A 27748-nucleotide genomic window follows, 5' to 3' on the forward strand; every position below is an offset into this window, starting at 1 on the left:
AGATAATGGGAAGTGCAGATGCTGGAGAATCCAAGATTACAAAGTGTGGAGCTGGATGAACACAGCTGGCCAAGCAGCATCTCAGGAGCACAAAAGCTGACGTTTCGGGCCTAGACCCTTCATCAGAAAAGAGGGAGGAGGAGAGGGCTCTGAAAGAAATAGGGAGAGGGGAAGGCAGATTGAAGATGGATAGAGGGGAAGATAGGTGCAGAGGAGACAGACAAGCAATAAGGAAGGAGAGGATCAAATACGAAGGTAGGCTAGCTAGTCATATCAGAAATCATAGTAACAGCTTCTTTCAATACATAAGAAACAAACATGAGGCAAAAGTAGACACTGGGCCACTCCAAATTGATGCTGGAAGGCAAGTGGTGGGAGATAAGGAAGTAGCTGAAGAACTTAATAAGTACTTTGCGTCAGTCTTCACAGTGGAAGACATGAATAATATGCCAACAATTAGGGAGAGCCAGGGGGCAGAGCTGAGGATGGTAGGAATTACAAAAGAGCAAGTGCTAGAAGAGCTAAAAGGTCTAAAAATTGATAAATCTCCTGGCCCCGATGGGCTATATCCTAGAGTTCTGAGGAAGGTGGCTGAGGAAATAGCAGAGGCTTTGGCTATGATCTTTCAAAAGTCACTGTAGTCAGGGAAAGTCCCAGATGATTGGAAAATTGCTGTTGTAACTCCCTTGTTTAAGAAAGGATCAAGGCAAAAGATGGAAAATTACAGGCCGATTAGCCTGACCTCGGTAGTTGATTAAAATTCTTGAATCATTGTCAAGGATGAGATTTCGAAATTCCTGGAAGTGCAGGGTCAAATTAGAAAAGTCAGCATGGATTTAGTCAGGGGAGGTCGTGCCTGAAAAACCTGTTAGAATTCTTTGAAGAGGTAACAGGTATGTTAGACCAGGGAAACCCAGCGGATGTTATCTATCAAGACTTCGAACAGGCCTTTGATAAGGTGTCTCACAGGAGGCTGCTGAGCAACGTGAGGGCCCATGGTGTTCGAGGTGAGATACTGGCCTGGATTGAGGATTGGCTGTCTGACAGAAGGCAGAGAGTTGGGATTAAGGGCTCTTTTTCAGAATGGCAACCAGTGACGATTGGTGTCCCGCAGGGTTCAGTGGTGGGGCCGCTGCTGTTCACCTTATATGTTAATGATCTGGATGAAGGGACTGGGGGCATTCTGGCGAAGTTTTCCGATGATACGAAGATAGGTAGACAGGCAGGTAGTACTGAGGAGGTGGAGAGGCGGCAGTAAGATTGAGACAGTTTAGGAGAGTGGTCCAGGAAATGGCTGATGAAATTGAATGTGAGTAAATGTGAGGTTTTTCACATTGGTTAAAAGAATACAGACATGGAATATTTTCTAAATGGTGAGAAAATTCGTAAAGCAGAAGTACAAAGGGATCTGGAATTCTTGGTCCAGGATTCTCTAAAAGTTAACTTGCAGGTAGAGTCCATGATTAAGAAAGCGAATGTAATGTTGTTGTTTATCTCAAGAGGGTTGGAATATAGAAGCAGTGATGTGCTTCTGAGGCTTTATAAAGGTCTAGTTAGGCCCCATTGAGAATACCGTGTCCAATGTTGGGCCCCACACCTCAGAAAGGACATACTAGCCCTGGAGCGTGTCCAGCGGAGATTCACACGGATGATCCCTGGAATGGTAGGTTTGACATACGACGAACGGCTAAGGATCCTGGGATTGTACTCATTAGAGCTGAGAAGGTTGAGGGGAGATCTAACAGAAACTTACGAGATAATATGTGGCTTAGAAGGGGTGGACGCTAGGAAGTTGTTTCTGTTAGGCCAGGAGACGAGGACCCGTGGGCACAGCCTTAAAATTAGAGGGGGTAAATTTAAAACGGAAATGAGACGACTTTTCTTAAGACAGAGAGTGGCGGGCTTGTGAAATTCATTGCCACGGAGTGCAGTGGGGGCCGGGACGTTGGATGCCTTCAAGGCAGAGATCAACAAATTCTTGATCTCACAGGAATCAAGGGCGAGGGGGAGCATGCAGGGAAGTGGAGTTGAAATGCCCATGAGCCATGATTTAAATGGCGGAGTGGACTTGATGGGTCGAATGGCCCTACTTAGACTCATATCTTATGGTCTTAAGTTAAAGGGTCGGACATGAAGCCAATAGAGGTGAGTGTAGGTGGGGAGAGGTCAGTCTGGGGAGGACAGACAGGTCAAGGGGGCGGGAAGCGGTTAGTAGGTCAGGAATGGGGGTTTGGCTTGAGCTGGGAGGAGGGGATCGGGGAGAGGAAGAGCTGATTAGGAACGTGGGGACGAGCTGGGCTGGTTTTGGGATGCAGTGGTGGGAGGGGAGATTTTGAAGCTTGTGAAGTCCACATTGATACCGTTAGGCTGCAGAGTTCCCAAGTCTCAGTTAAGGAAGGACAATAAACACTGGTCAGTCAGTCATACATCGAACAAAAAAAGTTTATTTTTAAAAAAAAATAGGATGCATCTGTCAATCAAGTGGCAAAGTATTATCGAGTTTTGAGAAGATTTTTAGCTCAGGATTGAGGTTTTGGATGTAAGATTGCTCACTGAGCTGGAAGGTTAGTTTTCAGATGATTCGTCACCATTCCAGGCAAAATCATCAGTGAGCCTCCGGTGAAGTGCTGGTGTTCGGTCCCGCTTTCTATTCAAGTGTTTAGGTTTCCTTGGGTTGGTCATGTTATTTCCTGTTCTTTTTCTCTGAGGATGGCAGATGGATTTGGAGCCAATGTGTTCTCCCGAGTGTAGTTTGTGTATGGAATGAACTGCCAGAGGAATGCCAGAGGCTATTATAATCACAGTATTTAAAAGTCACCTGCATGGACACATGAATAGGAAGGGTCTGTAGGGATATGGGCAACATGCTGGCAAATGGAACTAGTCATTTACGATATCTGGTCGGCATGGAGGAGTTGGACTGAAGGGTCTGTTTCCCTGCTGCACAACTCTACGACTCTGTCTTCGTCTCTTTGTGTCTCTCTCTCTCGCCCTCGCTCCCCCCTCCCATTTTCTCCAAACCCACCCCTCGCCACACACACAATCTCTGTCTCTCCATCTCTCTGTGTGTGCCTCACTCTGTGTCTATCTCTCTCTCTCTCTCTGTTGTCTTGTCTCTGCCACCTCACTGTGCACTTCTGTCTCTCTTTCTTTCTCTTTCACTCTGTCTCTTGTGTGTGCGTGTGTGTGTGTGTGTGCGCGCTCCTCTCTGTCTCTCGTCTTGTCTCTGCCTCCCTCTGTGTGTGTCTCTGCCGTTGTCTCTCCCCTGTCTCTCCGTCTCTCCCTGTGAACTTCTCCCTCTCCCCTGCCCCCGCCCCCGGCGCTCTGTGTCTCTCTTCCTCTCGCCGTGTGTTTATCTATCCGTGCATCTCCACCCGCTCAGCAGGGAGCATTGAGTTTTTTTTTAAAAGTTTAAAAATCTGTTTAAACCCAACCCATCCGCAATCAGACTGCATTTCAAATTCTCTCTCTCACACACACAGTCTGTCTCTTTCTCCCTCTCAGTCAATCCCCTTCCTCTCCTGTTCCTACTCATGCCTTTTCCCCCCACTCTGCCTCGGTGACGAGTCCACTGTCTGGAACCCTTTTCCCGGGAGGGGACTGAGGACCCAGCTGTTCTGCATCGGGATCAGCGTACCACGATCCCGGACCCCTACAGCCTCCAGCATGAACACTGGGCGAGGAGCAGGCATCCAGGCTGCTGGAGCGCTCGCTGCTCAGTGGCTCGGCCCTGCGCCGCCTTGGCCGGGAGCGGGGATCCGAGGTGGGAGAAGGCCTCTTCGCCCGGCTCCTGGGCACAGCTACCTGCCTGAACAATAAAATGTGAGACTGGATGAACACAGCAGGCCAAGATCTTGGATTCTCCAGCATCTGCAGTTCCCACTATCTCTGGTACCTGCCAGAACAGCTGCCTGGCACCGAACCCACCCCCTCTCCTCCCCTCCTCTCTCCCCGCCCCCTCCTCCCTTCCCCACCCGCCCCTCCTCCTTCCCCCCAACCCCCTCGTCCTACCCCCCCCCCGCCCCCTCCTCCTGCTCCCTCCCTCCATTCATCCATTCCTTCCTCCTGTCAGTCCTCGCTCCCTCCCTCCAGCCATCCATTCCTCCCTCGCTCGCTCCCTCCAGCCACCCATTCCTCCCTCGCTCCAGCCGTCGCACCCTCCCTCCCTCACTCCAGTCAGTCAAAACAACAAAGAAAATTACAGCACAGGAACAGGCCCTTCAGCCCTCCAAGCCTGCGCCGACCAAGATCCTCTGTCTGACCAGTCACCTATTTTCTCACGGTCTGTGTCCATTTGCTCCCTGCCCGTCCGTGTACCTGTCCAAATATATCTTAAAAGATGCTAATGTGTCTGCGTTGCCCACCTCTGCTGGCAATGCGTTCCAGGTGCCCACCAACCTCTGTGTAAAGAACTTGCCATGCATATCTCCCCTAAATTTTCCTCCTCTCGTCCACGTCCTTTTGGTAATGGACACAGTACTCTAAATGTGGCCGAACCACAGTCCTATACAACTGCAACATGACCTGCCAACTCTTGTACTCAATACCCTGTCCAATGAAGGAAAGCATGCCATATGCCGCCTTGACCACCCTATTGACCTGCATTGTCACTTTCAGGGAACAATGGACCTGAACACCCAGATCTCTCTGTTCATCAATTTCCCCCAAAACTTTTCCATTTACTGTTTCGTTTGCCCTTGAATTTGATCTTCCAAAATGCATCACCTCGCATTTGCCTGGATTGAACTCCATCTGCCATTTACCTGCCCAACTCTCCAGTCTATCTCTGTTCTGTTCTGTAATCTCTGATAGTCCCCTTCACTATCTGCTTCTCCATTCCTCCCTTGTAGTGCGATTAGGCAAGACTTAGGAGGCATAGAATGGGTTAGCAAAATGCAGGGGATGGGGACAATTGAATTGTGGAGCTGGTTTAAGGAACAGATATTGCATGTCCTTGAGAGGTACGTCCCTGTCAGGCAAGGAGGAAGCAATAAGCTAAGGGAACCGTGGTTTACTAAAAAAATTGTATCTCTTGTTCAGCAGAAGAGGGAGGCTGATGTGACGATGAGACCAGATGGTTCAGATGAGGTGATGGAGAGCTACAGATTAACTAGGGAGGATTTAAAGAGAGAGTTAAGAAGAGCAAGGAGGGTACATGAGCAGACATTGGCAGGTAAATAAAGGAGAGCCCTAAGCTTTCTATAGGTATGTGAGGAATAAGAGGATGACTGGGCTAGGCAAAGGGCCAGTCAAAGACAGAAGTGGGAAGTTGTGTGTGGACGCTGTGGAGATTGGAGAGGTGCTAAATGAATATTTCTCATCTGTTTTCACTGAGCGACAGGAGAATATTGCAGAGGAGGTGACTGAGTTACGGGCTACTAGAATTGAAAAGGTTACGGTTAGTAAGGATCAAGTGTTATCAATTCGACAACGTGTGAAGGTAGATAAAACCCCTGGGCCTGATGGGATTTTTCCGAGGATTGTCTGGGAAGCTCGGGAGGAGGTGGTGGAGCCTTTGGCCTTGATCTTGGAGTCCTCATTGTCTACAGGTTTCGTACCAGAGGACTGGAGAAGTGCAAATGTTGTGCCCTTGTTCAAGAGGGGCAGTAAGAATGACCCAGGCAATTAAAGACCTGTGAGCCTTACGTCTGTTGTAGGAAAAATTTTGGAAAGGATTATAAGAGATAGGATTTATAATCATCTAGAAAGCAACAATGAGATTGGAGATAGTCAACATGGATTTGTCAAGGGCAGGTCGTGTCTCACAAACTTCATTGAGTGTTTTGAGAAGGTGACCAATCATGTGGATGAGGGTCGGGCAGTTGGCGTGGTGTCCATGGACTTGAGTAAAGCCTTTGATAAGTTTCCCCATGGTAGGCTATTGGAGAAAATACAGAGGCACGGGATTGAGGGAGATTTAGCCATTTGGATTAGAAAGTAGCTTTCAGTAAGAAGACAATGAGTGGTGGTTGATGGAAAATATTCAGCCTGGAGTCTGATTACTAGTGGTGTGTCTCAAGGATCTGTTTTGAGACCACTGCTGTTGTCATTTTTATAAATGACTTGGATGCAGGCATTGGTGGATAGGTTAGTAAGTTTGCAGATGACACTAAAGACAATGGAGTGGTGGACATTGTGGAAGAATGTTGCAGGTTGCAGGGAGACTTGGATAAACTGCAAAATTGGGCCGAAAGGTGGCAAATGGAGATTGATACGGGTAAATGTGAGGTGATTCACTTGGGGAGGAATAATAGGAAGGCAGGACACCGGGTCAACAGAAAGATTCTTGGTAGTGGAGATGAACAGAGGGATCTTGGTGTCCATGTACATAGGTTCCTGAAAACTGCCCCCCAGGTTGATAGTGCTGTTCAGAAGTCTGATGGTGTTTTAGGTTGCATTGGTAGAGGGATTGAGTTGCGGAGACGTGATGTCATTCTGCAACTCTACAAAACGCTAGTGCGGCCTCGCTTTGAATATTGCATGGTTGCTCCATTACAGGAAGGATGTGGAATCGTTGCAACAGGTGCAGAGGAGATTTACCAGGATGTTGCCTGGTCTGGAGTGAAAGTCTTATGAAGAAAGGCTGAGGAACTTGGGTGTGTTCTCATTGGAGAGAAGGAGGCTGAGAGGGGATTTAGTAGAGACATACAAGATGATCAGTGGATTAGATAGGGTGGACAGTGAGAGTCTTTTTCCGAGGATGATAACTTCAGCTGGTACAAGGGGGCACAGCTGCACATTGAGGGGTGATGGATTTAAGACAGATGTCAGAGGCAAGTTCTTTCCTCAGAGAGTGGTACGGGGGTGGAATGCTCTGCCTGCCAATGTAGTTAACTCAGCCACATGAAGGGCATTTAAACAGCCCTTGGATAAGCATATGGATGCTGATGGGATAGTGTAGGGGAATGGGCTTAGATTAGTTCACAGGTCAGCGCAACATGGAGGGCCAAAGGGCCTGTTCTGCGCTGTGTTGTTCCATGTACTATTACAGTTCACAGATCACATTTAACACTAAAATGAGTGGTAGAGTAAAGAGGATAATGAAAATCTGCAGATGGACACAAAGTTTAGGTGAATGGACAAGGGTCTTGCAGATGGAGTGCAATGATGGTAAATGTGAGGCTATCCATTTTGGTAGCAATTAGGGCAAAATGGAGTATTACTTAAATGGTGAAAAATTGTAGCATGCTGCTATGCAGAGGGAGCTGGGCAACCTTGTGTATGAATCACAGAACGTTTGCAGATGCAGCTGGTAATTGAGGCAACAAATGGAATAGTGTCCCTTATAGCTCGAGTGATGCAGTTTAAAAATCGGGAGGGGATGCTCCAGTTGTATAGGGTGCTGGTAAAGCTTGATGTAGAGTAGTTTGTACAGTTTTAGTCTCCTCACTTTAGAAAGGATGTGCTGGCACTGGAGGGGGTGCAAAGGAGCTTCACAAGAATGATTCCAGAATTGAAAATGTTGCTGTATGGGGAGAGATTGAGGAGACTAGGATTGCACTCACTGAAACTTCGAAGAATGAGGGGTGTTCTAATAGCAACTTTTAAAATGATGAAAGAAATAGATAGGAAAGAAACACGGAAGTTGTTTCCACTGATGGGTGAAATTACAACTGGGGGGCACAGCCTCAAAATAAGGGTGAACAGATTTAAGACTGAATTGAGGATGAGCTGCTTCATCCAAAGGGTTGTGAATCTGTGGAATTCTCTGCTCAGTGAAACAGTTGAGGTTCCCTGATTGAATGTTTTAAAGGCCAAGACAGATAGATCTTTGAACAGGAAAGGAATTGAGGGTTATGGTGAATGGCGGGGTAAGTGGAGCTGTGTCCGCACAAAGATCAGCCATGACCTTATTGAATGACGGAGTGAGCTGAAAGAGACAGATGACCTACTCCTGCTTTATTTCTTATGTCCGTATGTCCTTAGATTGCCATCCTTGTCATTCCTCCTTCCCTGGAATAGGCCAGTTCTGAACGCTGATCAGTAGGTCTTTAAATAACTCCCGCGTATCAAATGTCGACTTGTTCAATAAAAGCTCCTCCCAATGAATACTGCTCAGCTCCTACCTAATACTCCTTCCCCCAATTTAGTAGCTTCCCACAAGTTCCTGATTGTTCATAGCTATCTTAAAATGTAAGGAGAGGCGATCACCCCGTTTGAAGAAGCTCCTGGTTCAGTGTTTTTCCCCATGTGGGAGTCAGCTGCAGGTTTTCTTGTTCCAAGATTGGGGAGGAAATGGCCCAGTGGTGGTATTGCTGGACTGTTAATTCAGAGAGTTAGATAACATTCTGGGGACCTGTGTTCAAATCACAGCACAGCAGATGGTGGAATTTGAATTGAACATAAAAGAAAATCATGAATGAAGAATCGAATGATGACCATGAATCCATTGCCAAATGTCAGAAAAACCCAACTGCTTCACTGATGTCCTTTAGAAAAGCAAACTGCCATCCTTACGTGGTCTGGCCTACTTGTGACTGCAGACCCACAGCCATATGATTGACTCTGAACTGTCCCCTGGGCAACGAGGGATGGACAATAAACACTGCGTAGCTAGTGATGTCCTCCTCCCATTAACAAATAAATAAAATTGGATTCTACATTTTCTGATTGAAGATTGTTTCTTGTTCTCTCAGTAATTTCATCGCTTACAGTCAGTTTCCCTCCTGCCTGTCTTTTTGGAATGTCACGTAGCCCTGCACATTTACCTCCAGTGTTGATCTCCTTATAACCATGTCTTTGTAATAGCTCTCAAATCATGCCCGTCAACCTGTATGTGTGCTCTTAATTTGTTGATTTTGTTCTGAATACAATGAGCACGCAAGCAAAGAGTCATTAATTTAGCTTTATAACTTTATTTGACCTCTTGACACTATTTACAGCTGTTTTCTGTTTCTACATGCTGTCTTTTCCAGTCCCATGCTGAGTATTGTTATCCCAATAGTTCTTTAATGTCAGTGTGTGTGTATTCCTGGGCGAATATGCTCATGTGGTCTACGGAGTTGTGGAGGTCGCAGTTCTAGGACAGCCATTTCATAGGCCTCTGCTGCAGGTTAGAAGAAAAGACAATCTCTTGCTCTGAGCTCTGCAAACCAGGGCGATGTCAAAAAGAAACAAGGTCAAAAGAGTTTCAACAAGAATCTCAAAATTAACTGCTGAATTCATATCAGCATTACAGGGATCGCCCAACTTAGTGGCCACAACATCCCACTTTCTATTCTTCACAAACAATCCAAATTCTGAACTATCCGTATCCCTCTTAACTTTTATGTTTTTTGAGCTAATTTCTTGTGTCTAACTTGTGCATATTTGTGGTGCCTTATGACTTCTTGCGTTTAGCAATTGATAAACTCACTCTCTCTTGAATTGAGTAAAACCTAGTTTTATAGGATCCCCAGTGTGGAAACAGGCCATTCAGTTCCACAAGTCCACAGCAACCCTACAAAGAGCATCCCACCCAGACCCATCCCCATTCCCTCCTCTATCCCTGTCAGCCTGCATTTCCAATGGCGAATATACCTAACCTACATATCCGTGGGCAATGTGGGTAATTCAGCATTCCCAATCCACCTAACCTACATGTTTCTGGACTGGTCAAAACAATGATTCGATATGAATTAGTTAGAATGCAGCTGTTGACTGTCATCTTCCATCCCTGTGTTGGAGCGAGATTTAACATTCAAGATCAAAAATGAAACACTTGAACAAGGTAGTTCAAATTGCGGTTGTTGACTTGCTCGCCGAGTTGGCTTGTTTTCATTGAGACGTTTCGTCACCATGATCAATGACATCATCACTAGAGCCTCCAACAAAACAATGTTACTCTACTCTGTCTGGAATTTATACTGTCCGGTCTGTTACCATGAGTACTGTCATTTCCGGTTTTGATCTGTATGGATTTGTATGTGGGGGCCCAATTGTATCTGCTTGTTGGTTGCATTATGGGTGGAGAATCACGCCTCTCATACAAAACTGGGACAAGGTAACCATAGTAGCCCAAGCCAAGCATAGACATGCAGAGGAATCCGAGAGGCATGGTTCTCAACCCATTCTCCAGCCTCACATTCTTGGTCTCTTCTATTTGAATATGATCACTCAACCATATCCTTTATGACAAACAACAGAGTCTTACATCACAAAATCTTCAGACAGGACTGCCCAGACAGATCCACTTGTTCTCATGATATCATCTTTTGCTGGAGGGATTCCGAAATGTCTACATTCTTCCTCAACTGAGCATCCTTGCGTTCGTGGTTGACAGAGATCTCAGCCATGTCCAACCCATGTCCTACACTTTGGCCTCACCCCTGATGAGGTACCCTGGTCCTCAATGACCAACCCATCAATATCCACATCGAGAAGAACATCAGCCACGATTTCTAACAAGATCCCACCACCAAGCATATATTCCCCTCCCCTCTCTTGTCAGCCTTCCGCAGGGACCATTCCGTCGGGACACCTCGATCCACTCCTTATCCATTCTCAACAGCTCCCCATAACCCAACAGCACTTTCCATGCCACCACAGAAGGCATAACATCTGCCCATTTACTTCCTCCTGCTTCACTATCCAAGGCTTCCAGGGGAAGCAGCGATTTACCCACACTTCACTCAATCTAGTCTACTGTATTCACTGCTCACAATATGGTCTCCTTCTGCATCGGGGAGACGAAACACAGACTGACCAACCGCTTGGCAGAACACCTATATTCTGGCCGTAAGAATGGCCCCAGGTTTCCAATTGCCTGTCACCTGAGCGCCCCATCATGATCCCTGTCCAAAATCTCTGTCTCAGGCTTGCTGCAGTGCTCCAGTGAGTGCAAGCTAGAAGAAAAAAACCTCATGTGTGCTTTGCAGAACACCTCCGCTCGGTTCGCAGTAAACAGCAGCACCTCACAGTCGCGAACGGTTTTAGCTCCCCCTCCCATTCCTTAGACGACATGCCCATCATGGGCCTCCTGCAGTGCCACAATGATGCCACCCGAAGGGTGCAGAGGAACAGCAACTCATATTCCACTTGGGAACGCTGCAGCCCAATGGTATCGATGTGAACTTCACAAGCTTCCAAATCTCCCCTCCCGCCACTGCATCCCAAAACGAGCCCAGCTTGTCCCGCCTCCCTAACCTGTTCTTCCTCTCACCTATCCTCTCCTCCCACCTCACGCTGCACCTCCATTTCGTACCAACTGACCTCATCCCATCTCCTTGACCTGTCTGTCCTCCCTGGACTGACCTATCCTCTCCCGACCTTCCCACCTATACTCTCCTCTCCACCTATCTTCTTTTCTCTCCATCTTCGGTCCGCCTCCCCCTCTCTCTCCCTATTTATTTCGGAACCCTGTCCCCATCTCCCTCTCTGATGAAGGGTCTCGGCCCGAAACGCCAGCTTTTGTGCTCCTGGGATGCTGCTTGGCCTGCTGTGTTCATCCAGCTTCACACTTTGTTATCTTGGATTCTCCAGCATCTGCAGTTCCCTTTGTCTCTGAATAAAGGAGAAGGTAGGTGAAGAGGAGACAGACAGGTTAAAGAGGCGGCGAATAGAGCCAGTAAAGATGAGTGTATGTGGGCAGTTAGGGAGGGGATCGGTCAGTCCAGGGAGGACGACCAGGCCAAGGGGGTGGAGCTGAGGCTGGTAGGTAGGAGATGGGGGTAGGTCTTGAGGTGGGAGAGTGGACAGGTGGGAGGAATGACAGGTTAGGGAGGTGGGGATGAGCTGCGCTGGTTTTGGGATGTAGGTGGGGAGGGGAAATTTTGAAGCTTGTGAAGTCCACACTGGTACAATTAGGCTGCAGGGTTCCCAAGCAAAATAAGTGGTACTGTTCCTGCAACCTTTGAGTGGCATTGTTGTGGCACTGCAGGAGGCCCAGGATGGGCAGATGGAATTATGGTGTTGAAGGTGGAGATGTGGTCAATAAGTAGAAGCTTGACGTAGATGCCCTTGTTATCTGGACGTTCCAGAGATGTGTGTAAAGCCAAGAAGAGGGCATCTGCCATGGATCTGCTGCATCAGTAGGTGAATTGCAGTGGATCAAGGTAATGTGGGAGGCTGGAGTTGATGTGACCCATGACCAACCTCTCAAAGCACTTCATAGTGATAAATATGGATGTCAGAGCCACTGGGCAGTAGTCATTGAGGCTTTTGAAAAAAATTGCTGACATTCAGTGCGGGGATCTTAAAGCATTAGCACGAACATCAGAAAATTGGAGAAGCCTCGAGCATATGAGCACAGGTAGCTGAGGGTAGGGAGGGCGTGAATTACAGAAATCAAAGAGGGCAAGATACAGAGAGAGAGAGAGAGAGACAGAGATCATAGTGAACAAATGATTGGCCTGGTAGGCAGTGGAAAATACATGATTTTACATGGAACATGCAGATATCTTCGAAAAACAGTACATTGAGTTTTGGAAATTAGCGTTATAGTTGATTTGGAGTGAACCAAGTTACTGTTCAGTTTGGTTGTGGCTTTTGATGAAGGGATGGTCCATCTGAGATTGAAATTGGAGGGAGATTTCAGGATTTTTTCATGTTCTTGTCTTTCTGTTATGCCCCGAGGTAAAAAGCATTGGAAATGCTGTTAATTTTTTGCACGGCGAGCTGCAGAATATTAACCAGTCTCACACCATTGCCATCACCTTGCCCTTGCAGATGCGGATAAAGTTCTCCAAGCTGACAGAAATTGAAAGCACTCGCATCCTGTGACGATGGTAAGTTTACTTTCTTAAAAAAAAATGCTTGCAGCTTAATGAGCATAATAAAGAGCACAGGGGCTCTGGTTAACACTGCTGCCTCATGGCACTAACAACTTGGGTTCAATTCCGCCCTTAGGTCACTGTCTGTGTGGAGTTTGCACATTGTCCATGTGTCTGCATGGGTTTTCTCCGGGTGCTCGAGTTTCCTCCCACGGTGAAAAGATGTGCAAGTTAGGTGGATTGGCCATGCTAAATTTCCCAAGGTGTTCAGTGATTTGTAGGTTAGGTGAGTTATAGGTGGATGGGTCTGGGTGGGATGCTTTGAGGGGCAGTGTGGACGTGTTGGGCTGACGGACCTGTTTCCACATTGTAAGGATTCCCTGAATCATGATTCTATCATTTTACTGAGCGCAAAGGTACAATATTAGCCGGTCATATTTGTCTGACCTCTTTACACATTGACAAGAAAGCTTTAATTTTAGTTTCTACGCATTTGCAACGTGTCTGCTGTCTCTAACAAGGCTGACTATATCTCCTTCTCTAATGGGCATCTCCTGTCCCCTAACACCAAGAGGTGACACTTGCTTTTCATTTCGTACAATCAGTAAAACAATAGCCTCCATGTTACAGCCAGCGGCTTCTCTTAATGCTCACACACGGTTCTTTTTTTCCTCCAGGTATTGACCACTCATCATTTCTTCTTCCTCATCTCATCTCTCTCTCACGCACTCTCTCTCTCTCTCTCTCTCTCTCTCTCTCTCTCTGTCATTATCTCTCCTCTCCCTGTTATCCCCCATCACTTGACTCACAGGCACAAACAGAAGTTCACAGTCACACTGTGTTGCACATGCATATCCTATCCCTCATGCTCAAACATACTATCCATACACACACAGAACCAGGAACACAGTCTCTCACTCACACATTCTGTCACATTCTCACTCATTCATACTCCGTACTGTCACACAGTCAAGCACGGTCTTGCACACATGCTGTGGCATACTTGCATGCACTGTCGCAGGATCTTTTGCCAATGCTCATACTCTCAAGTACACACAGACACCCCCCCCCCCACCCCCGACAAATCTCTCCCTCACACACTTATGCTTGCAAATTTGCTTGCTCTCAAAGTCACTCGCTCTCACAGACACTCTCACAGCCTCATGCATGCTTGTAACACTCCCTCCTTGTGCTAATTCTTTTCACACACTCTCAAGCACAGACACTGGCGCACACATTCTGTCGTGCGCACACTCACACTTTCATGCACCATCTTTGCACTCTTGAACACAATCATATGCTCACCTCTCTCTCGCACACAGTCAATTTGATTTGAGTCATCATTGTCACTTGTGCCTTGGTACACTGAGAAGTTTTCTTATGCATGCAGTACAGACAGATCATACCATACAAAGTGCATTCGTGAAATGGAACATTGTACATCTTCTCTGTAGCTGTCACTGAGAGCGAGATCCAAAGGGCCTGTTCTGTGCTGTACTGTTCTATGTTCTATGTTCTAGATTTAAAATTTTAAGTGTTCTATTCAGATCCCCAATAACAGCGGTGAAGATGCAGTTCTTGAATCTTTTCACACATGTATACAAACTTTTTTACATCTTCCCTTCAGTCAAAGGTAGAAGAGAGTGTAATTGTTGGGTGAGAAGGGCCTTTGATTTTGTCAGTGGGTTTCCCGAGGCAGTGGGAAGTACAGGTGGAATCAATGAATGGAAGGCTGGTTTGCATAATGGACTATGCTGTGTTCACGACTCTGTAGTTTCTTATGACCTGAGGAAGAGCTGTTGCCAAACCATGCTGTGATAAGTTGCTTTCTATGGTACATCAATAATTGTTGTCCTTGTGGACACACGGAATTGCCTTAGCCTCTTGGGGAAATGGAGACATTGGTGTGCTTTTTTGCCCATTGTGACGATCTGGGTGGACCAGGAGAGATCGTTGGTGATCAACACTCTCAACTATCTCCACCTCAGCAACATCTCTCTCACTGTCTGATGCAGGCGCGCTCACACTCACATTCTGTCGCCCATTCTGTCTGTCTGTCTGTCTGTCTCTCCCTCATCGCCCATCTCTCTCGCTCTGTCTGTCGTGCGCTCGCTCTCTCCAATTCTGCCTGGAAGAAGAAAGGCAAGAGCCATAATAAATAGGGATTGTTCAGCTAGAGGAACCATGCTGTGATATGCATCCAGATAGGATGCTTTCTCTGGTACATCAATGAAAGTTGTCTTTGTGGACACACCAAACTGCCTTAGCCCCCTGGCAAGTAGAGACAAATGGTGTGCTTTTTTGCCCATTGCGACGATCTGGGTGGACCAGATTTTGCACAGTCATACCTGTGACTCCATTGTGGCATATTAACCAGGTCAACAATGTCATTAAGGGGATCCTGAAGGAGGAGGACCCTAAGACACAGCTCGATGTACACATTGGTAAGATGAGTGATTTGGTTTGGGGTAACGCTTGCACCAAGCGTTCCGAGAGCTAGGCAGTGGATTAAATAGCAGGACCTGTAAAGTTGTAATCTCTGGATTATTCCTGGTGCCACATGCTGAGAAGGCAAGAAAAAGGGGAAGAAAACAGATGAATGCTTGGCTCAAGTGTTTGTGTTTGGGGAGGGATTTAGACTCCTGGATCTGAAGGAGAATTTGTGAGGATGGTATGTCCTCTACAAGTGGGCTGGTCTGCAGCTGCAGCAGAAAGGAACCAAAATCCTTGCACAAGGGTTTGCTAATGTTGTGAGGAATTTAAGCTATCGGCCTTGCAAGCAGTGGGCAGTTGAAGAGCAGGGAATTCACTGAGGGGTGAGAAGCTAATAAAATAATAATTATATTCTGGGATTTCAACTGCGCAACATTAATTGAGATTAGACAAAAGTTTGACTTGGGAAATAATTCTTTAAATACATTTGATAGATTATTTTACATGAACATGGAGATGAGCTTGTAAGGCACAGTGCAATGCTGGACCTATTTCTGGGACACAAAGCCAGTGTTCCTTTGGCCCTCGATGTTGCGCCGACCTGTGAACTAATCTTAACCCATCCCCCAACACTATCCCATCATCATCCATATGCTTATCCAAGGACTGTTTAAATGCCCCCAATGTGGCTGAGTGAACTACATCAGCAGGCAGGGCGATCCTTACCGCTCTCCGACTAAAGAACCTGCCTTTGACATCTATCTCAAATCTATTATCGCTCAATGCGTAGCTCTGCCCCCTCAGACAAGCTGATGCCACCATCCTCAGAAAAAGACTCTCACTGTCCACACTATCTAGTCCACTGATCATCTTGTATGTCTCTATTAAATCCCCTCTGAACCTCCTTCTCTCCAATGAGAACAGACCCAAGACCCTCAGCCTTTCTTCCTCAGACCTTCGCTGCAGAGCAGGCAACATCCTGGTAAATCTCCTCTGAACCTTTTCCAATGCTTCTACATCCTTCCCGGAATGGGGTGACCAGAAATGCACGCAGTATTCCAAGTAAGGCTGCACTAGCTACATCTTTTAATTTACTAGCACAGAGTACATCGCGTGCAGGATACCTATTGACCTTTAGCCCCATTAGTTTCCCTAGCACCTCTTCTCTGGTGATATTTCCTGTCTTCTTTTTGCCCCTTGTTAATTAAGTAATTTTGAGATGCTATTTGTGTCTTTTGCTGTGCAGACTGGTATAAAGTATTTATTTGTCTCATTTGCTATTTCCTGATTCCCCATTATTATTTTTGCCGCCTCCATTCTTTAAGGGATCTGCTTTCACTTTGACCTCTTCCTTCATTTGTTTAAATAAGCTCTTATTGTCTGTTTCTTTTCTATTTCTCGGCTTTGAAATCTTTCCTTATTTCTGGTTTTCTACTAACCTTGGGCACTGACTGTTGAATTGGCAGAACATTGGAGAGAATGCTTAGGATATGAAATTTTTGGTCTGATAAATAGTACTCGACATGGTGCTGTTGCCTCCGCTCCTGCTCAGGTCTCTCCCAGTTGAAATGCCAAATGTGAGCCTGCCCATGCTCTTCACAGCTGCCCTGCAGCATTAAATGGCTGGAGGCAGGACAGCGGGCACCCTCTTGGATGGAAGTTCTATCTTGTAGAACTCCTGGCCACTTAGAGCCCAGAAGAGTCTGAAGTTGCTGATGGCTGGATGGCGGGTCCCCGACTAGAGGTGCGGAGTGGTCGAGGGTTGTTAGGGGTTTTTAAAAGGTTGGATGAGAGTTTAAGGGCATGAAGTGCCTAGGATCAGGCCAAGGGGCCTGTGAACGATGTTCCCCTACCAACTCACTTTTTCTAGACTGGATTGTGCATGTAAAGCTGACTGTCTTTCTGATTGACATCTATCTCCTGACACAATAGAGGGGATCCCTTAAATTGCCATCAATTAGTCTCAGGAGGTCAAAGGATAGGCAGGCTGCTTGACAGTTCCCCAGAACTTTCACACATGTACGCACAGTGCCCTCCAGATTTTGTGTGTTCTTCCCACCTTCGTATCTGTGGGATGGGGCTGTATAATCGAGCTCATAAGAAGTTATCCTGAGCCTTGAAATAGGACTGGAATGAAGCAGCCAAATCTGGTGACTAAACTTCAAGACTAATAATTTTGGTAGTCTTGAATAATAATCATGAAATTTACCCAACTTGTTTTAAGAATGTGACATTTTATCATCAAATTTAGCTAATGCTGTTTTCATTGGAGTACAGGGGATTAATAAGTAGTGAATCGAGACATGAGGGATTACGATAAGTTGGGATAAGATAAACGTGGAAAAGCTGTGTTCCCATGGCTAATGGATGATGTTACAAGGAGAAGGGAATGCATTCATGTTTTGGGGAAAAGATGTAGGGGGATGTAAAGAGGAATTTTTTTTAAAGCAGTGAATGTTTCTGCCTGGCATTCGATGTTTTGACAATGTTTGCCAGATTTTGTTGGCATCTTGTGAACTAACATTGAATTGATACTTGCTTAACTACTCATTGTTTTTGGTAGACACTGTAGAACATACCATATGTATGGCAAAATAGCAAAATTACAAGAGAAATCTAGTTCAAAACCTAGGTAACAGAGCACCTTTTTAAAATTAACAAGAACGTGTCATTAACACACTTAATAGCTGCGACATAGTGTGATTTAAAAGAATGCTGATAACCCGAAGTGAAGTAGGGGTTGTAAGATCCACTGTTTGAAACGAGTGAAGAGCCAATTAGATTGTACTTTGGATTTGGATGTAATGAGAATGCACGCCGGTTGAAAGAGATGGATGTTTTAGGTTAAATTGTTGTGAGTGCTGCTTCATAAATATCAAGGAGGGCTTCATAACATATAAAGCTACTGTTCCTCCACCATTGTTCCACAGAAATTACTGAAGCAAACAACAGAATATGACCAGCATCACTGACGGTTCCCTAGTTAGATTTGACATTTTACATTTGAGAAGGAAATGGCCTGTTTCCATCATTCCAGAGTACTTTTGTGAATCATTGTATTTATTTCTAGGCCAAATAAAGGAATTAATTTTATTTAATAGATCCAATAAGTTAAAACTGTAATCGAAGTTAGTTTTCTTCCTCCTTTGTAGTGGATCTGTTGGAGTTGCACACAGCACAATGTGTCTTCGATCAACACAAATTGACACAAAACGAGCAACTTCTAAATGTGACTGAAGTAATCAACTGTTCAACGACCATTTATGATGGTTTGGAACAAAATCACAAAAACTAGGTCAATGTGCCACTCTGTGTCGACATGTATCTGAACTGGCTGCTGAACGTCTTTGATACGTATGTATGATTTACACTTGAATGTAGTATGTTTAGATTGTCCTAAGGTGCATTAAACTGCTTCCTGCATATTGGATTTTGATATATGCATGATCAGTTAAGTAAATGTGAAGATTGTCGACTGATTAAAATCAACCCTGGCATTGTTGACAGAAAGTTTCAGTGTGTTCTAATTTCATTTCAGTGAAAGAAATAATGTAGTTAAAAGTTTTAGCGACTTTTGTTTTAAATCATAAAATTGAAACTGATATACTTTTGATTCCTTTTGGTCAGATCTGTACAGGATCATGTAGACATCTCGACACTCTGATTGCAATGCTCTTCACGGTTACAAATGTTAGTGCTGGAGAATGACGTGTATAATGCGCACAATATGAACATCATCCAGTTAATGTCAAGGAATAAACGGCCAGATGTTGAATAAAATTTTGTGACCGTCAATCTCGTAGAGTCATACAGCATAGAAACACCATATCTATGCCTACCAACAAACACCAAACTGCACTAATCTCATTTATCTACACTTGGTCCAGAGCCTACTTTGACCTAGCATTTTAAATGCTCATCCCAGATGCTTTTTAAATGTTGAGAATACCTGCCTCTACTTGCCCTCTCAGGCAGCGTGCTCCATACGTCTACCAGTTTTGACATGAAAAAGCTTTTCCTCAGACTTCCTCACCTTAAACTTGTGCCATCTGGTTTCATCCTCACCTTAAACTTGTGCCATCTGGTCTTAGACACATGTGCCGTGGGGAAAGAATTCTCACAATGTATTCTGCCTGTGCCTGTCATAATTTTCTATGCCTCAATCAGATCAGAGGAATTGAGTATAAGAGCAAAGTGGTCCTTCTGCAGCTGTACAGGGCCCTGGTGAGACCACACCTGGAATACTGTGTGCAGTTTTGGTCTCCCAATTTGAGGAATGACATTCTTGCTATTGAGGGAGTGCAGCATAGGTTCACAAGGTCAATTCCCGGAATGGCGGGACTATCATATGTTGAAAGATTGGAGCGACTGGGCTTGTGTCCTCTCGAGTTTAGAAGGATGAGAGGGGATCTGAATTAGACGGATAGGATTATTAATGGATTGGACATTGTGGAGGCAGGAAGCATTTTTCTGCTGATGGGTGAGTCCAAGAGGGAGAGAGAAAACAGGGAATTGTAGACCGGCTAGCCTGATGTCAGTGGTGGGAACGATGCTGGAGTGAATTATAAAAGATGAAATTACATCTCATTTGGATAGCCGTAACAGGATAGGTCAGAGTCAGCATGGATTTACAAAGGGGAAATTGTGCTTGACGAATCTTCTGGAATTTTTTGAGTATGTAACTATGAAGATAGACAAGGGAGAACCAGTGGATGTAGTGAACCTGGACTTTAAGAAAGCCTTTGATAAAGTCCCACCTCGGAGACTAGTGAGCAAAGTCAGGGCACATGTTATTGGGGGCAAAATACTGACTTGGATTATAAATTGTCTGGCTGACAGGAAACAAAGAGTCGTGATGAACGGGTCCCTTTCGGAATGGCAGGCAGTGGCCAGTGGGGTACCACAAGGTTCGGTGCTGGGACCACAGCTGTTTACAATATCCATTAATGATAGAGATGAAGGCATTAAAAGTAATCTTAGCAAATTTTCCAATGACACAAAGCTGGGTGGCAGTGTGAAATGTGAGGAGGATGTTATGAGAATACAGGATGACTTGGAATGGCTCGGTGAGTGGACGGATGGCTGACAGATGCAGTTTAATGTTAATAAATGTGTGGTTATCCACTTTTTTGGTAGCAAGAACAGGAAGGCAGATTACTATCTCAATGGAGTCAAGTTGGTAAAGGGGAAGTACAATGTGATCTTGGTGTTCTTGTACATTAGTCAATGAAAGCAAGCATGCAGGTACAGCAGACAGTGAAGAAAGCCATTGGCATGCTGGCCTTCATAACAAGAGGAATTGAGTATAGGAGCAAAGACGTCCTTCTGCAGCTGTACAGGGACCTAGCTTAGAAGGATGAGAGGGGGTCTGATTGAGATGCAGAAGATTATTAAAGGATTGGACACTCTGGAGGCAGGAAGCATGTTTCTGCTGATGGGTCAGTCCAGAACCAGAGGTTCTGTTCAAAAATAAGGGGTAGGCCATTTAGAACAGAGTTGAGGAAAACCTTCTTCACTCAGAGAGTGGTGGATATATGGAATGCTCTGCCCCAGAAGGCTGTGGAGGCCAAGTCTCTGGATAGTTTCAAGAAACAGATGGATCGATCTCTTCAAGATAGTGGAATCAAGGGTTATGGGGATAAGGCAGGGACAGGATACGGATTGTGGATGATCAGTCATGATTATAATGAATGGTGGTGCTGGCTTGAAGGGCCGAATGGCCTACTCCTGCACCTGTTGTCTGTTATAAAAGTTAATTGTAGAAGAATGATTAAGATGGTCCCATATATATGGTGTTGGCAGCTGGTTCACATTGGGAAAACAACATGGTTGATCTTGATTCTACTCCTACTTGTTACACAGAAGCCTCTTCGAGCAACAATTCTTGAATGCCACAATGATGCCACCCGAAGGTTGCAGGAACAGCAACTCATATTCAGCTTGGGAACCCTGCAGCCCAATGGTATCAATGTGGACTTCACCAGCTTCAAAATCTCCCCTTCCCCCACCGCATCCTAAAACCAGCCCAGTTCGTCCCCTCCCCCCACTGCACCACACAACCAGCCCAGCTCTTCCCCTCCACCCACTGCATCCCAAAACTAGTCCAACCTGTCTCTGCCTCCCTAACCTGATCTTCCTCTCACCCATCCCTTCCTCCCACCCCAAGCCGCACCTCCATCTCCTACCTACTAACCTCATGCCACCTCCTTGACCTGTCCGTCTTCCCTGGACTGACCTATCCCCTCCCTACCTCCCCACCTATACTCTCCTCTCCACAAACTATCTTCTTTACTCTCCATCTTCGGTCCGCCTCCCCCTCTCTCCCTATTTATTCCAGAACCCTCACCCCATCCCCCTCTCTGATGAAGGGTCTAGGCCCGAAACGTCAGCTTTTGTGCTCCTGAGATGCTGCTGGGCCTGCTGTGTTCATCCAGCCTCACATTTTATTATTCTTGAATGTTGATGGGACGTTGAAATGCAGGTAGATTATCGTGATCACTTGTTGAAAATGGATAGCAGCTAGTAGTTCTCTTTCGTCTCAACTAGTGACCAGTAGGCAACGGTCAAACAGTACCTAACCCAGAGGACACAAGCTCCTCTGAGACATGATGTTAGTTGAGTCTCATGAATAACTACCTGCAGATGGACTATCTGCAGATAAAGCATGGTATTAAATCTCACATATACTGCTCTCAACCGTTTTAATCAAAGTATTTATCACTCGTTGTATAGAAACAGATCACAAAACTGAAATGGCATATGCACAAATGCCAGCATAGAAGTTCTATACAGTAGCATTTTGTTTAAAGTTGTATTTGTAAAATAAAAGGGTGAAGTATGAACTTTCACAAATCATATTAACATGCTGTAGAAATCTGTGGAAGTGAGAAATTTGTTTTTTGATTCAATAAATGTCTGACAAATGACAATTCAAAGAGATCTTTGTTTCAGCTGGAGTGGGTTGTGGAGTCGACCTCATTAGGGGCATTTAAGTGACTATTTGACAGGCATATGGGTGTTAATACAAGATAGGGGTGGAGGTTAGATAGACCTGAGGTTTAGGGTAAAAGTTCAGCACAACATCATGGGCTGAAGGGCCTGTACTGTTCGATGTTCTATGTATCTTATGCTGTATTCAAATAAGTAAAGTCAGTCAGTGACATTCTGTAACTTCCTTTTCCAGGGGTAGGAGTGTTTCTTTGAAAATTGGCTTGATGTGTCTGTCCAAGGGTCATCTGGAGGAAAAAATACAAGTGTAAGTACTAAATCTATCATTGCTGATACACATGTAAACTGTAGATTTAACTGTACGTAAACTTTGTTTAACAAACTAGCCCACTCAATAAACTGACAAAAATTACACACCAGATGTTTACTGTATTCTCATCATCTCTGTGATGTCTGGTGAGGGTGCAAGTGAGAAGGCTCCCTGCCAGTAAGTTTGAGTTAAGGCGAAGTTGCATCATTACTGAAGTTATTTATGCTGTAAATGAAGGAGAACAGTAATGTGTATATCCCATGCATTATGTTCCTGTTATTGAGTGTGTGTTTTTTGTGTGTGTGGAAATATCGATCAACTGGAATTTTTGATTATTCAGCCCATTCCTGGTACCACGGGTACTGTTTAACAAAAGGTTTGCTGTCTTAGTATATTTCTCTATTTAGTCACTGCCACTATTAATGTTAAGTTATAGCGTGGTCTTTGCAGAATCTGCACAAAAAATCAGTCAAGTGGAGAAATGCCTCAAAGAAAAGCTGTGTAATTATTGAGTCATGGATGTTTGTTGCCCAGGAGGAGGCCGTGTGGTCTGTCATTACTGCACTACTCAACAAAGATCTGTCTACATTGAACTCACAGTACATTGATTTCCTTTTTGATTGTTTGACCCATAGCCCTGTAGCCTACGGCAACAGAAGTGAATATCTAAATACTGCTTAAATATTCAGACACTTTCTGAATCAGCCACACTTTCCGTCAGTGAGTTCATGTCAACAAATGGAAAAAGCAGCTTCCAGTTATCCTTTCTATGCCCTTCAAAATCTTAAACACCTTTTACCAGGTCCCCTTGTCTGCTCCAATCTTGGCATCGGTCAGATGGGCAGGTCAGTGGCAGATTGATATAGCCTGAAGAAGGAATAAGATAAGAGAGTACTTAATGTGGCAAAGCCTGTCGTGCCCGATGGAGGTCAGCAACGGCAGTCAGCAGTGAAGTCCACTGGCAAGGATGGGCGGGTTTTAGCCCAGCGCAGGGAATACAAACCATCACGGGGGAAGCCTCGTTCAGAGTGTCTGCAAACTCGTGGCTTAGGAAAGGACTGTAATAGAACATAGAACATAGAACAGAACAGTACAGCACAGAACAGGCCCTTCAGCCCACAATGTTGTGCCGACCATTGATCCTCATGTATGCACCCTCAAATTTCTGTGACCATATGCATGTCCAGCAGTCTCTTAAATGACCCCAATGACCTTGCTTCCACAACTGCTGCTGGCAACGCATTCCATGCTCTCACAACTCTCTGTGTAAAGAACCCGCCTCTGACATCCCCTCTATACTTTCCACCAACCAGCTTAAAACTATGACCCCTCATGCTAGCCATTTCTGCCCTGGGAAATAGTCTCTGGCTATCAACTCTATCTATGCCTCTCATTATCTTGTATACCTCAATTAGGTCCCCTCTCCTTTTCTCCAATGAAAAGAGACCGAGCTCAGTCAACCTCTCTTCATAAGATAAGCCCTCCCGTCCAGGCAGCATCCTGGTAAATCTCTTCTGAACCCTCTCCAAAGCATCCACATCTTTCCTATAATAGGGCGACCATAACTGGACGCAGTATTCCAAGTGCGGTCTAACCAAAGTTTTATAGAGCTGCAACAAGATCTCATGACTCTTAAACTCAATCCCCCTGTTAATGAAAGCCAAAACACCATATGCTTTCTTAACAACCCTGTCCACTTGGGTGGCCATTTTAAGGGATCTCTGTATCTGCACATCAAGATCCCTCTGTTCCTCCACACTGCCAAGAATCCTATCCTTAATCCTCTACTCATCTTTCAAATTCGATCTTCCAAAATGCGTCACCTCGCATTTATCCAGGTTGAACTCCATCTGCCACCTCTCAGCCCATCTCTGCATCCTGTCAATGTCCCGCTGCAGCCTACAACAGCCCTCTACACTGTCAACGACACCTCCGACCTTTGTGTCGTCTGCAAACTTGCTGACCCATCCTTCAATCCCCTCATCCAAGTCATTAATAAAAATTACAAACAGTAGAGGCCCAAGGACAGAGCCCTGTGGAACCCCACTCACCACTGACTTCCAGGCAGAATATTTTCCTTCTACTACCACTCGCTGTCTTCTGTTGGCCAGCCAGTTCTGTATCCAAGCAGCTAAGTTCCCCTGTATCCCATTCCTCCTGACCTTCTGAATGAGCCTACCATGGGGAACCTTATCAAATGCCTTGCTGAAGTCCATATACATCACATCGACAGCTCGACCCTCATCAACTTTTCAAGTCACATCCTCAAAAAACTCGATAAGGTTTGTGAGGCATGACCTACCCCTCACAAAGCCGTGTTGACTGTATTTGATCAAGCCATGCTCTTCCAGATGGTCGTAAATCCTATCCTTCAGAATCCTTTCTAACACCTTGCAGACGACAGACGTGAGACTTACTGGTCTGTAATTGCCGGGGATTTCCCTATTTCCTTTCTTGAAGAGAGGAATTACATTTGCCTCTCTCCAGTCCTCAGGTACGACTCCAGTGGAGAGTAATGTTTGACTTTTTAAACTTTTGTTTTTATTCTTCTACTGTTATACTAAGAAGACTGTAGTGCTGAACATTTTAACTTATTCATTTATTTTTATCACATGGAGCATGGAACGGTACAGCACAGTACAGGCCCTTCAGCCCACGATGTTGTGCCGAACTTTTACCCTAATCCTGTGGTCAATCTAACCTCCGCCCCTACCTTATACTATCATCCATGTGCTTGTCTAATAGCCGATGAAATGCCCCTATTGAGGCTGACTCCACTACCCTCTCCGGCATTGCATTCCACTCCCCTACGACTCTGAGTAAAGAAGGATGGATAAATTTTGTACTTCTGCAACTAAAATTGCGTACCAAAGTACTTTGTACCTGAGATGGCACCGTCTAAGGCAACTTTGTACTCTTTTCTTTGTACTCTTGTACCCTGTATTGAATGCATGTGATAATAAAATCTCAATCTAATGCATAGCAGGACACTGGGAAGCTTAGAGGAGAAAAGGGATCCTGGAGTGCTTGTTCATGAATTCCTGAAGGGGTCAGGTCAGGCTAGTAAGGGTTGTTACAAAGACATATGGGACACCTCCCTTTATCAGTTGTGGCATAAATTGTAAGAGTGGGAAGGTCACTTTGGAGTTGTTTAAAAGTTTGGTTAGGCCACAGCTGGAGTCGTGTGTGGCATTTTGGTCACCACCCATTAGGAAGGATGTAATTGCACTGGAGGGAATGAAAAGGATGTTGCATGTGTTGGAGCATTTTAGCTGTGAAGAAAGACTGGAAAAAATCATATTATTTTCTGTGAAGCAGAGAAGGTTTGGTGGGTGAATGGAGGTCCTGACAGAGGCATATAAGATTATGAGAGGTAAAGATGGGTTGAATAGAAAGCATTGTTCCCCTTAGTTAAAGCATCAATAACAATAGGGCATAATTTTCAAGAGAAAGACGGGAATATTTTAGAGGTTTGAGGAAAATCGTTTTCATCCAGAGTGTGGTGAAGGTCTGGAGCGCATTGCCTGGGCGGGAAGTTGAAACAGGAAACCTCACAACCTTTGAAAAGTACTTGGATGAGCAGTTGACATGTCGTAATATTTAAGAGAATGGTCTAGTGTGTAAAAATGGGACTAGTATATGTTGCAGTGTATTTTTAGAGGTACAGCCTTAGTGGGCCATAGGAGCTCTTCTGTACGATATGATTCCATGACAACCCCCAGCCCAGGCAGCTGTTTTTTTCAGTCATCTCCAGGATTACACCCTTCGTAGTGTGATCCCTTGCGTTGTTCGCCCTCCCAAGTTCATTAGCTCACACTTTTCCTGGTTGAGTTCAATTGCTGTGCTCAGCTGACCAGTCTGTTGATCTCCTCCTGAAGTTTATTCTTCCTGTCTGTCAACCAATTTTGGATTCAGTGTGCCACTTTGCCTTTGATCCCATGGCTGTTATTTACATGGCCATTCCATCGATATCCTCCTCACTAAATTAGCCATTCGCTAGCGATACAGTCATACATCCTGTGTTTAAGCCCAAATGATGAATTAACTTGACAAATTTCAAGGGTCCTTGTGGAAAGCCCTGCACAACCCCACTCAAAGCAAACATCCTGCCAAATAGATATCCCTCTACCATCAATCACCCTGTGCTCTCTGCCTCAGCCAGTTTTGGCTCCAGTGTGCCTCTTTGCCTTTGATCCCATGGCTGTTGTTTTCTTGCTCAATCTGCCAAGGGGGACTTTACTAAGCCCACATCAAATGCATAATGTGACCTCATCTTAACAAATCCATAGTGTTTATCCCTGATTATTTCTTGCAAGTACATTCTACCCCTAAGAATGCCTCTTTATAGCTTCACCAGTGCTGAGATTATTCTGACTTGCCTTTAATTTCCTGGTCTGTTCCTCTCTCCGTTTGTTAATAGTGGGACAATGTTAATAGTGTTTCATTACTTCACGTGTGATTGACAAGGCTTTGAAAATTGCTGCCAGTGGCCCAGATATCTCCTCCCTCACTTCCCCCGCTAGCTGGTATATATTTCAGTTCGCCCTGTAGATGTATCCACTTTTAAAGTTGCTCAACCAGCTGCATCTCCCTGTCTCTTAACCTCTGAAGCTCCGAGGTCCTTTGCCCTGATATCTTACTTGCAGTGTCCTTTTCCATTGTAAAGATTGACACAAAATATTCATTGAGGACGGTGCCGATGTTTTCCAGGTCCACACAAAGATTACCTCTGTGAAATGAACGAGGAGATATTAGAGAGGTTTGAGATTTACAATCAAGAAAGAAATTGACAAAATGACTTCCTTGGAGAATCATACAACATCCATTGTCCATTGTTGTAAACAAACAGAAGTTTTTGTTTCCACAGTTGTTTGCAAATAGCCAATCAAGATCATAAAATAATGTTTTAAGATAATTTACAAAGCAAGGCAATTGAGGAAGATGTATTGGATGTATTGAACTCTGAACTACTTCCCTTAAGTTTAGGAATGTCAGTATTTTTCTTCTGGATAACTTTTGCAGATATCTTCAAACAAGTAGCTGAACCCACAGATTTATGTGACCAACGAAGCCTGAGCCTTTTGCTTCACGATGCAGTCCAGATCCCTCGGCAGCTGGGTGAGGTAGCTTCATTTGGAGGCAGCACCATTGAACCAAGTGTCCGCAGTTGCTTCCAACATCTAAGTGTGCTCTGCACCAATTCATAATGTCAAGCGGGTCTACTTAGCAGTATGAATTTTGAGCTCATTTTCGTTTTGTTCACCTGCACATCTGCCAATGTGGTATATCGTATCCATTGCACCCGGTGTGGCCTCCGCTACATTGGGGAAACCAAGCAGAGGCTTGGGAACCACTTTGCAGAACACCT

General features: G+C 45.1%; 1 long non-coding RNA gene across 3 annotated transcripts in view; it reads left to right on the top strand.

Annotated features, from left to right (window-relative positions):
* Positions 1-27538, top strand: part of LOC132209297 (uncharacterized) — an 87268-nt gene extending 59730 nt beyond the window's left edge. For 2 of the 3 annotated variants that reach the window (XR_009445399.1, XR_009445400.1), the window contains exons 2-3: positions 22306-22377; positions 27403-27538. This is a non-coding gene — a long non-coding RNA (uncharacterized LOC132209297). Of the gene's footprint in view, positions 1-18279; positions 18477-22305; positions 22378-27402 lie in introns of those variants that run through there. The other variant, XR_009445398.1, reaches the window with a different exon arrangement.
* The last annotated feature ends 210 nt before the right edge of the window (positions 27539-27748 follow it).

The sequence above is a fragment of the Stegostoma tigrinum genome, unplaced genomic scaffold (genome assembly GCF_030684315.1).
Source record: "Stegostoma tigrinum isolate sSteTig4 unplaced genomic scaffold, sSteTig4.hap1 scaffold_82, whole genome shotgun sequence".
Taxonomy (NCBI): Eukaryota; Metazoa; Chordata; class Chondrichthyes; order Orectolobiformes; family Stegostomatidae; genus Stegostoma; species Stegostoma tigrinum.